Here is an 8,234-nt window from a genome sequence, read left to right as displayed (position 1 = left end):
CAAGGCGATCTTAATTAAAATGTACATTTGCATGAGACATTAGCCCAATCAACTTCAAAAGTTATATTTTCATTGAAATCTGATCCAACAATTGTGAAGAAATAAAACAAGCCGCTGCTGCCCAACTGCAAAAAACAAAACAAAACAAAAAACCACCACCACGGAGTTGATGCCGACCCCTGGAGGCTCTGAGTGTTGTTACAGAGTGGCTGTAACCTTGCCAGGGGCAGATCCCCAGGCATTTGCACACCCAGGGGCCTGCTAGCCAATGAACAGGCAGTTACTTTGCATTCAGGGAAGCCCCAGAGGTGGAGTGGGTCACGTGCTGGACTACTAACCGGAAACTCATCAGTTGGAAACCGCCAGGCCCTCTGCTGGAGGTAGACCAGGCTACCTATTCCCAAAGCGTGACAGTTCCAGAGACCCACAGGGGCAATTCAACCTTGTCCTAGAGGTAGGGTCACTATGGGTCAGCATCCACTCAATGGCAATGAATTGGGTTTTATTTGCTTCTCCTCTTTGCATCCACTACCACCGCCAGCTGCTTGGAGGGGGAAGATGAGGCTGTCTGCTCTGGTCAAGACTGAATTTCGGAACCCTAACACAGCTCTGCTCTGACCTACAGGGTTGCTGTTAAGAGTCGGAATGAACTAAAAGGTGGCTGGTTTTGTTTTGAGACCCAGAAGCAACTGGAGGGTGAACAACAGGGTCCACTCAGGGGAAGCAGATGGGACTGTCACTATTTTAGGGGATAAAAAGGTGAAGTGCTTGAGGGTGGGACCTATCTTATTCATCCTTCCAGATTTGGGGTTGATTTTCCTGGCTCCTCCTCCTTAATATCCCTGGGCTCTCCTACTCTCCCCTCCCCCAAACACAACACAGAGGTGTGCCCCTGCCCTGTTCCCCCTGCCCCCCATCCTGGACCCTCATGACAGGCAGCCTCCCTGGAGCAAACCCGTCCCATTGTAACCCCAATGACCACGTCCAGACTTCTTAGCTTCTGCTCAGACGTCTTTAGTCGTGGGCTCACAGTCCAACAACGACTCCAGGGCGTCCCTGCTTAGATGGCAGGCCTCTCAAATGTCACCATTCAACACTGAACTCCTCCCCACCCAACTTACCCCCTTAAAAAAAGACAAGACTGCTTCCCACCCGCCCACTCCCCGTCCGTGCTCCGGATTTCAACAGATAACAGGCATCTGCCACTCAACACCCACAGCAGAAACCTAGCGCTTCAGCCCCTCCGGACTCAAGGTCTACCAGGATACAGGAGCCCTGGTGCCATCCCCATACCCCCTTTCATCCTTCCTTCACAGCGGCTCTTTTGGCTGGATTTGGTTTTATTTGCTTCTCCTCTTAGACCTGAAGGAGCCCAGGTGGTGCTGTCAGGTAAGTGTTGGCCCACTGACTGTAAGGTCGAGGGTTCCAATCCACCAGCCACTCAGAGGGAGCTCTGGGAAGAAGTGGCCTTCCAATCAACTTGATGGGCTTGGTTCCGCTTTCTTAGCCTCACACCAACCTGCCACTCACAGGTAGCCAGGATTCTTTTCACACATAAAGCAGATCACTGCCCTTAAGATGAACACCTGGGCCTTCCACTTGTTTCCAAATGAATCTTCCGCCTCAGCCTGCTGCTTCCCACTGCTCTGATTCATTCCCAGCTCACCCTCTTCCCTCCTGCCAGCCCTTTGTGGAAAGGCGAGTTAGCCCCAGGGCTGCAGTGTGGGTTACCTGCACAGTCAGCTGCTCTGCTGTGAAGGTTTACAACTTTGGTTCCCAAACTTTTTTTGGCCTACCACTCCCTTTTCAGAAAAAAAGTTACTCTGCTACGCCCTGACAATTAAAATTTACTTGTAGGACGGCCCAAGATCCAGGATACAGTGTCAGTATCTGCTTCTGCAGCCCCACCGCCCCCCCCACCCCCGGCAGCCCCCCACTTTGCAAAACACTGATTCACAGTGTGGGAGACTCACAGGGGCCCAGTGAGCACGAATGAATCAAAGGACTTGGAGCTGCAGAGGGCTAAGCATTGGGCTGCTAGCTAGTTCGAGGTCAGGTTCAAGGGCACCAGGTGGGAGAAGAGGCAGTTCTACTCTGTCCTGCTGGGTCATTATGAGTCAGGATTGCCGTGATAGCAGGGGACCCAAGTGGCCAGCATGAGTCAGTAACCACCACTTAAAATGAAAGGTCCCGCAGTGAAATGTTACCGTGAAAATAGAAGGCCATTTCCACTCAGGCCTATTATCACGCCCAAATGGATCCTCCCAGTGATTTGTCTCCAGCATCCGGTTACTCTCCAGGAAGCAACTGCTCTGCAGGCCTGGCCCGCCCCACCCCACCCCGCCCCAAGACTGCAGAGCTGGGGAGGAAGGTAGTCACCTTCAGCCAAAGCCGCCTCCCTGCTCCACTGTTGCCCCATTCAAATTAAAGACCTGATGGCCCATGGTGTGCTAAATGGGACCTGAGAGGGCCCAGTCGTGGGGATTCTGCGCCTAACAGGGTTAATCCGAGGCAGAAGACAGCAAAAACCAGGAGGAAAAAACCAGCATGGGACCATCTGAGCGCCGGTGGCATTGTGGTTTACGAGTTGGGTTGCAAACTGCAAGGCCAGCAGTTCAAAACCACCGGTTGCTCTGTGGAAGGAGGAGGAGGCTTTCTACTCCTGTGAAGAGTTAAGAGTCTCAAAACCCCACAGTTGTTCGCTGTCCTCGAAGGCGCACTGAGCACGCAATAGGAACGCTGGTGGGTAGTGGTTCCGGACTGGGTTGTGAAACCACCCATGGCTCCTCAGGAGAAAGCCGGGGCTTTCTACTACTGCCTGAAAGTTATAGTCGCAGCCACCCACGGGGTCGCTATGAGTCAGATGGGAGGGTGCGTTTGTGTGCTCCGTCCCCTCCTCCACCTGTAGGAGAGATGCTGCCTGCCGACCATGTCATGCTCTAACGGACATTAGGAGGAGAGTGAGTGAGAAAGGAGTGAGCACAGGACAGGTTTCTGAAGGCAAAGATGAAATACACCCACCCACATACTACTACTACTAATAAAAAGAGAATTGTTTGCCACTTTTGTGAATTTCAGACAACAGAGAGAAGAGTCTTCTCACTCTGGTTAAAAAACAAACAACCCCCACCCACCCCCAACTTCTGAGAGTAAGATTAAAAAAACTCTTAACTTCCCACCGGAGTTACTTTTCCTCGATTCCGATGCGGCCGACATTGAAATAAGATAAAGAACGGCGACATCTGTCTCTGGCGGCCTTATTCTTTCCGGGTGATAAAGCTGGTTTGTTACACTTTGTTAAGCATCAGCAAAACAAACAATAGTGTTACTATTCCACTGCGGGTCAGCCTGGAAACCTAACAGCAGCAAAAATCAAGATTGCGTTTGTTTCTCACTTGACCCCCAGTCATGTCCTGGGCGTGTCTGCCAAAAGAAACACAACACAGAGGTAGACAATCCCCAAACCAAGTGTTACCAATACCTTCACCACTCATCTCCAATCTCTGGCCCCATAAGCAAAGTTCTGACCTGGAAATGCGGTCTCCGATCACAGAGCGACCCCTTTATCTGAAGCATCTTCTCATTCATTCAGCAAACACTTATAGCACGGCACTTGGTGCTGGCGGGGAAACGGGAAACCAGCTAATGTCTCTGCCTTAGACATTCTCTGTGCCTAAGTCTCATCACTGCCACCCACCCACTAGTCTTTTCCTCCAAACCTACGCTTCTCACCTCGAGATCAAAGACTGCTCTTCCTAAAAGCAAACAAACTCACTGCCACCGAGTCCCTTCCAGGGCTTTTGTCAATCTTTACCAGAGCAGCCGGCCTCTTCTTTCTCTTGTGGTGCGAGAGGCTGGTAGATCTGAAGCCCCTGACCTGTGGGAACCCTGGGAGCAGAGTGGTGACGAGCTGGGCTGCTACCTGCAAGGTCAGCAGTTTGAACCCACCAGCTGCTCCAAGGGAGAAAGAAGAGGTTTTCTTCCCCTGTGGAGAGTGACTGTCTCAGAAACCCTAGGGGGCAGTCCCACCCTGTCCTGTGGACTCACTGTGAGTCGGCATCTACCCGTGGCAGCTGAGTGAGGCCTCGTGGGTAAGCAGCTACGGCTTACCAGGCAGTGCCAGGACCTCACTGTGAGACTTGCTCAATGTCAAGCCCAGGACTACTCATAAGATAACCTTCTTCTAAGCCCAGGGGTCGGCAGACTTCAGCTCCCAAGCTGCATGCATGCCGCTCTTCCAGTACATACATGTGACTCTGAAGTAGAACTGAAACAATTTTAAACGGAATTATTCAGATAATGATTTCAAAGGCTTGGAAAAAAATGTATGTATGGCTTCTGAATAATGTTCACGCTGTTGTGAGGGACAGGATTGGCCCTCCGCCTCAAAAGTTTGTCGATCCCTGTTCTGGACTACGATACTAGAAAGCACTTCATTGATACATAAGCACCTCCATTTATCCAACCTTACAATCTGGATTCAACCACTGGATTCCGGAGCCTCTGCCAGCTTAGCACAGGAATCTGCAAGAGTCCTGCTGTTTTCATTTTCCATAGCAAGACCTCATCCTTCAACGCCTGGGACATGTGGGCACCACTCTCTCATCTGCATGCCCACACACGGGTTCTTTGCTACTATCCTGTCACTTTTGATGGCAATGCGACCCATGAGTGACACCATTTGCTTCTTGCCTCAGTGGGCCCCTCTGTGACTTTGCCGATGTCATGAAACCCCAAGTCTGCGGAGCACTGCTCTACAGAAACACTGCCACCATAGCTGCTGTCTAAAAATGCCTTCCCTAACTGCGCGTCAGGGACACGGCGTTACGGTATCAAGAAGTGTTTACTCTCCAACAACCGGGATCTATTAATATTTTAGCTTATGAACCATTACCGAAAAACCCAAAACACCTCACTGCCATCCAGTCGATGCCGACTCATAATGACCCTCCTGTGGGTTTCCAAGACGATGTGTTCATGGGAGTAGAGAGCCCTATTCTCGCTCAGAGTGGCTGGTGATCTCAAACTGCTCACCTTGCGGAGGATCGCAGCCCAACGAACAACCACTCCATCACCAGGCCTCCACACTGCTTGTCAATAGCCACACATAAACCTCCTTGCTCTGCCAATCAATCTGAAAACCTCTTTATGTAGTCTGAGTGGGAGGAATGTAATGAATGTCCGTTTCCATCACAGAACAGCTCTCAGCTTCTGTTACCCGCTGAAGAACTGATTCCCTTTCTAAGGGAGAAGGGCTTCTCAGTGTTCTTGTCATCCAGGCTCCCTCGTAGCAGAGAATGAGTAATCACTTACATGGTCCCCAAAGGGTTCTTCCATTTCCCTCAACGGAAGCAAGTCTGGACGGCCAGCGGAAGGGACAGAGGGATGGGAACCTCCTTCCCTCCCTTCTCAATCCTTCTTCAGCTCCCTTTCCTTTCCTCCTGGGCGATTCCTTTTGCTCACCCTAGGAAACTTCTGAGGAGCCTGGGGGCGTGGTGGTTGCATATTGGGCTGCTTAGCCCAAAGGCCACAGTGTGAAACCACTGGCCGCTCCTCGGGAGAAGAGGGGGTTTCTGCTCCTGCAAAGACTCCTGTCTTAGAAACCCACAGGGGCAGTTCTGCCCTGTCCTCTTGGGCAGCTGTCAATGTGGCATCGGCATCGCCTCGGTGGCAGTGAGTTTGTAAGTTTGTTTCTTTGAGAGGGCCCTCCCAAAGTGAGTTTTCACACCCGACCAGATAAAAAGTTCCTAGTAGTCTCCAAACCTTCCACCCTCACACAAAACCCGAGGGTCTCGGAAACTAAGACTGGGAGTCACTGGTGTGGGCTCGGGCTCCATGGCTGCTGTAACAGCCCTGTGGAACTGTGGGCTGGGTCCTTAAGTCAGCCTTTAACCGGCAAGGCTGAAACAGAAACACACCAAAAAACTAAACCGACCAGAAAGATAGACAGGGACTCGTGACCTGAAATGGGATCCTGGGATGACAGAGGAAGGCGGGGCACAGGAATGCTCCCGGGTTTCAGGAGACACACCTGGCTCACTTCCGAAGACGTGGCCAAGACAGGCCAGGGGACCCTCCACTGGAGGGGGTGCGGGCAGGGTGGGGTGCCAGGAGACTGGTGTGCTGGTGGACCCTCCTGCTCGGGGGTGGAGGGGAGGGGGATAGTGTTCTTGGGGACCCTCCCGCTGTAGGGACTGGTGTGTGGACGAAGCTCTCAAGCTGGGGGTCCGGTGTTTCTTAAGGACCCTCCTGCTGGATGCGTGGGGTAGGGCTGGGGACGGAAGGGGCCCTCTAGGTAGGGGTATAAAGGGGTTGGGCTGCCAGAAGACCGCTTAACTTGGGGGGCCCGGAGACCTTGCTAGCGGGATGAAGGAGTTGGGGTGCTAGAGGCCCTCCTGCTGGGGGGCTGGGGTGCAACGGCCCTGCCCCTCCCCTACAGCTGAGAGAGGCGGGAGCCCCGTGGGGGGCGCAGGGAGCAGCGGCCGCAACAGGTGCGCCAACTGTCCGTCCCGGGGTCTCCAGCCGGCCGGCCCCTCCTGCCCCGCGGAGCCTTTTACCTGCGGGGTGGCTCCGCGACCTCGAGGCCAGGCCCCGCCGCCTTCCTGGGGCGGGACGCACCCCGACGCAGACGGACCGACCGACGCTCAGCTCGGCGATCCCAGGCCCGCCCGGAGGCTGCGGCACAGCCGGGCGGGGCGCGGGGCCGCGACGGGCCGAGAGCGCCCGGGGCAGTGTCTCCAGCCGGCGACCTGCCGCCACCCAAGCTCGGTGCCCACTCCGCGGCCTCCCGCGCGCCGGCGCGCCGCCGCCTTGCGGCCCCTCCCGCTCGCCGTCCCCCGGCTCCTCCCCCTCCGCGCGCCGCGTTGCCGGGGCAACCGGGCGACGCTGCCCGCGGAGAGGCGTTGGGAGGGCTGGCCCGAGGGGCCCGGTCCGGGAGCCGCGGAGCATGGAGCCTCAGAGTAAGCGGGGCGAGGGCTGCGGCGCGTTGCTCAGGGGTCGCGGCGCCCCTCGGGGGACGGACAAGGGGGCTTATCCGGCCCGGTGGGGCTGGTCGAGCAGGAGCGCCTAGGGGCGCAGAGAGGGGTCTGGGGGCGCAGCACCCCCACCACCACCGGCGGGTCCTGCCCAAGCCGGTGGAGTCACAGCTAGGATTGCTGCTAATGTCGTTGGTATTGCAGTTTGGGGGTGTAGTTTCTTCACTCCAAGGCCGTTCTCTCGAGAGGACAATGCTGGCATGGCCAGGACGCCCTTTTGTCCAGCACCTAGGCGTGGAAGGCTAGTCACTTTCTCCTAACTCCTCTGTGAAAAGATGCACGTTGTGGGATGTAGTCGCTTGGATCGACAGGAGTTTTTGTTTTGTTTTGTTTTTTCCATAAAACCTACCATCTGCATTTATAACTCTCTAGAATTTTCCATTCCATCTAACCCATCGAGTACCATGAACATACAATATTAAATGTTTTTCGTGCATCAAACCAAAGCCAAGCTGTGTATGCCCACGTTCTTTTCCTAGGGAGGAGATGAATATAGGTGAAACCAATCTATTTGAAACACAAATTTTATTGGGTCAGATTAGTGTTGCATTTAAACTTGTAAGCGATAAAATCCTGCTGTGTTCACTGCCTCAAGGCATTCATCCCACCACTGCTGCCCAATGCCAAGGTGACTCAGAGTGACCCTCTAGGACAGAGCAGAACTGACCCACAGTGTTGCCACATCTTCTTTTGAGTGGCTGGTGAGTTAGAACCCTTGACCTTTTGGTTGCCAGCTGAGTGCGTTAATCACTGTACCACTAGGGCCCCTCACTTACTCATTAAGTACCTTTTAGGTATAAGAGGAGCCTTGGTGGCCCAGTGGATTCTCCGTTGTGCTGCTAACCACAAGGTCAGCAGTTTGAAATCCTAGTTTCTCCAAGGGAAAAAGAGAAATTCTGCACTTGTAATGATTTGCAATCTTGGAAACCCACAGGGGCCGTTCTACAATTTCCTGCAGTGTTGCTATGTCCGAACAGACTGACGATGAGCTGAGAGCTGAGGTTATGTACCAGCTGCATCTTTAGGCCACCGGTTCTCAACCTGTGGGTCTCTACCTCTTTGGGGGTTGGATGACCCTTTCACAGGGGGTGCCTAAAACCATCGGAAAACATATTTCCGATGGTCTTAGGAACGGAGACACCATTCCTCTGTCTCCAGGTGGGACCGCCCACATGCAGATATGCCCACATAGGAGAATTC

At 53.9% G+C, this 8,234-nt stretch overlaps 1 protein-coding gene across 1 annotated transcript in view; it reads right to left on the bottom strand.

Moving 5' to 3' along the window:
- Positions 1–6,621, bottom strand: part of DHX32 (DEAH-box helicase 32 (putative)) — a 30,110-nt gene extending 23,489 nt beyond the window's left edge. Inside the window, exon 1 of the mRNA XM_045291503.1 lies at positions 6,558–6,621. The gene's annotated coding sequence lies outside the window, so the exon portion shown is untranslated. The remainder of the gene's footprint in view (positions 1–6,557) is intronic.
- Between the last annotated feature and the right edge of the window lie 1,613 nt (positions 6,622–8,234).

This window comes from Echinops telfairi, unplaced genomic scaffold, assembly GCF_000313985.2.
Source record: "Echinops telfairi isolate 266 unplaced genomic scaffold, ASM31398v2 ScPeMD7_70;HRSCAF=299, whole genome shotgun sequence".
Classification (NCBI taxonomy): domain Eukaryota; kingdom Metazoa; phylum Chordata; class Mammalia; order Afrosoricida; family Tenrecidae; genus Echinops; species Echinops telfairi.
Note: the sequence above shows the minus strand (reverse complement) of the source record. Positions and strands in the feature narration are given on the sequence as shown.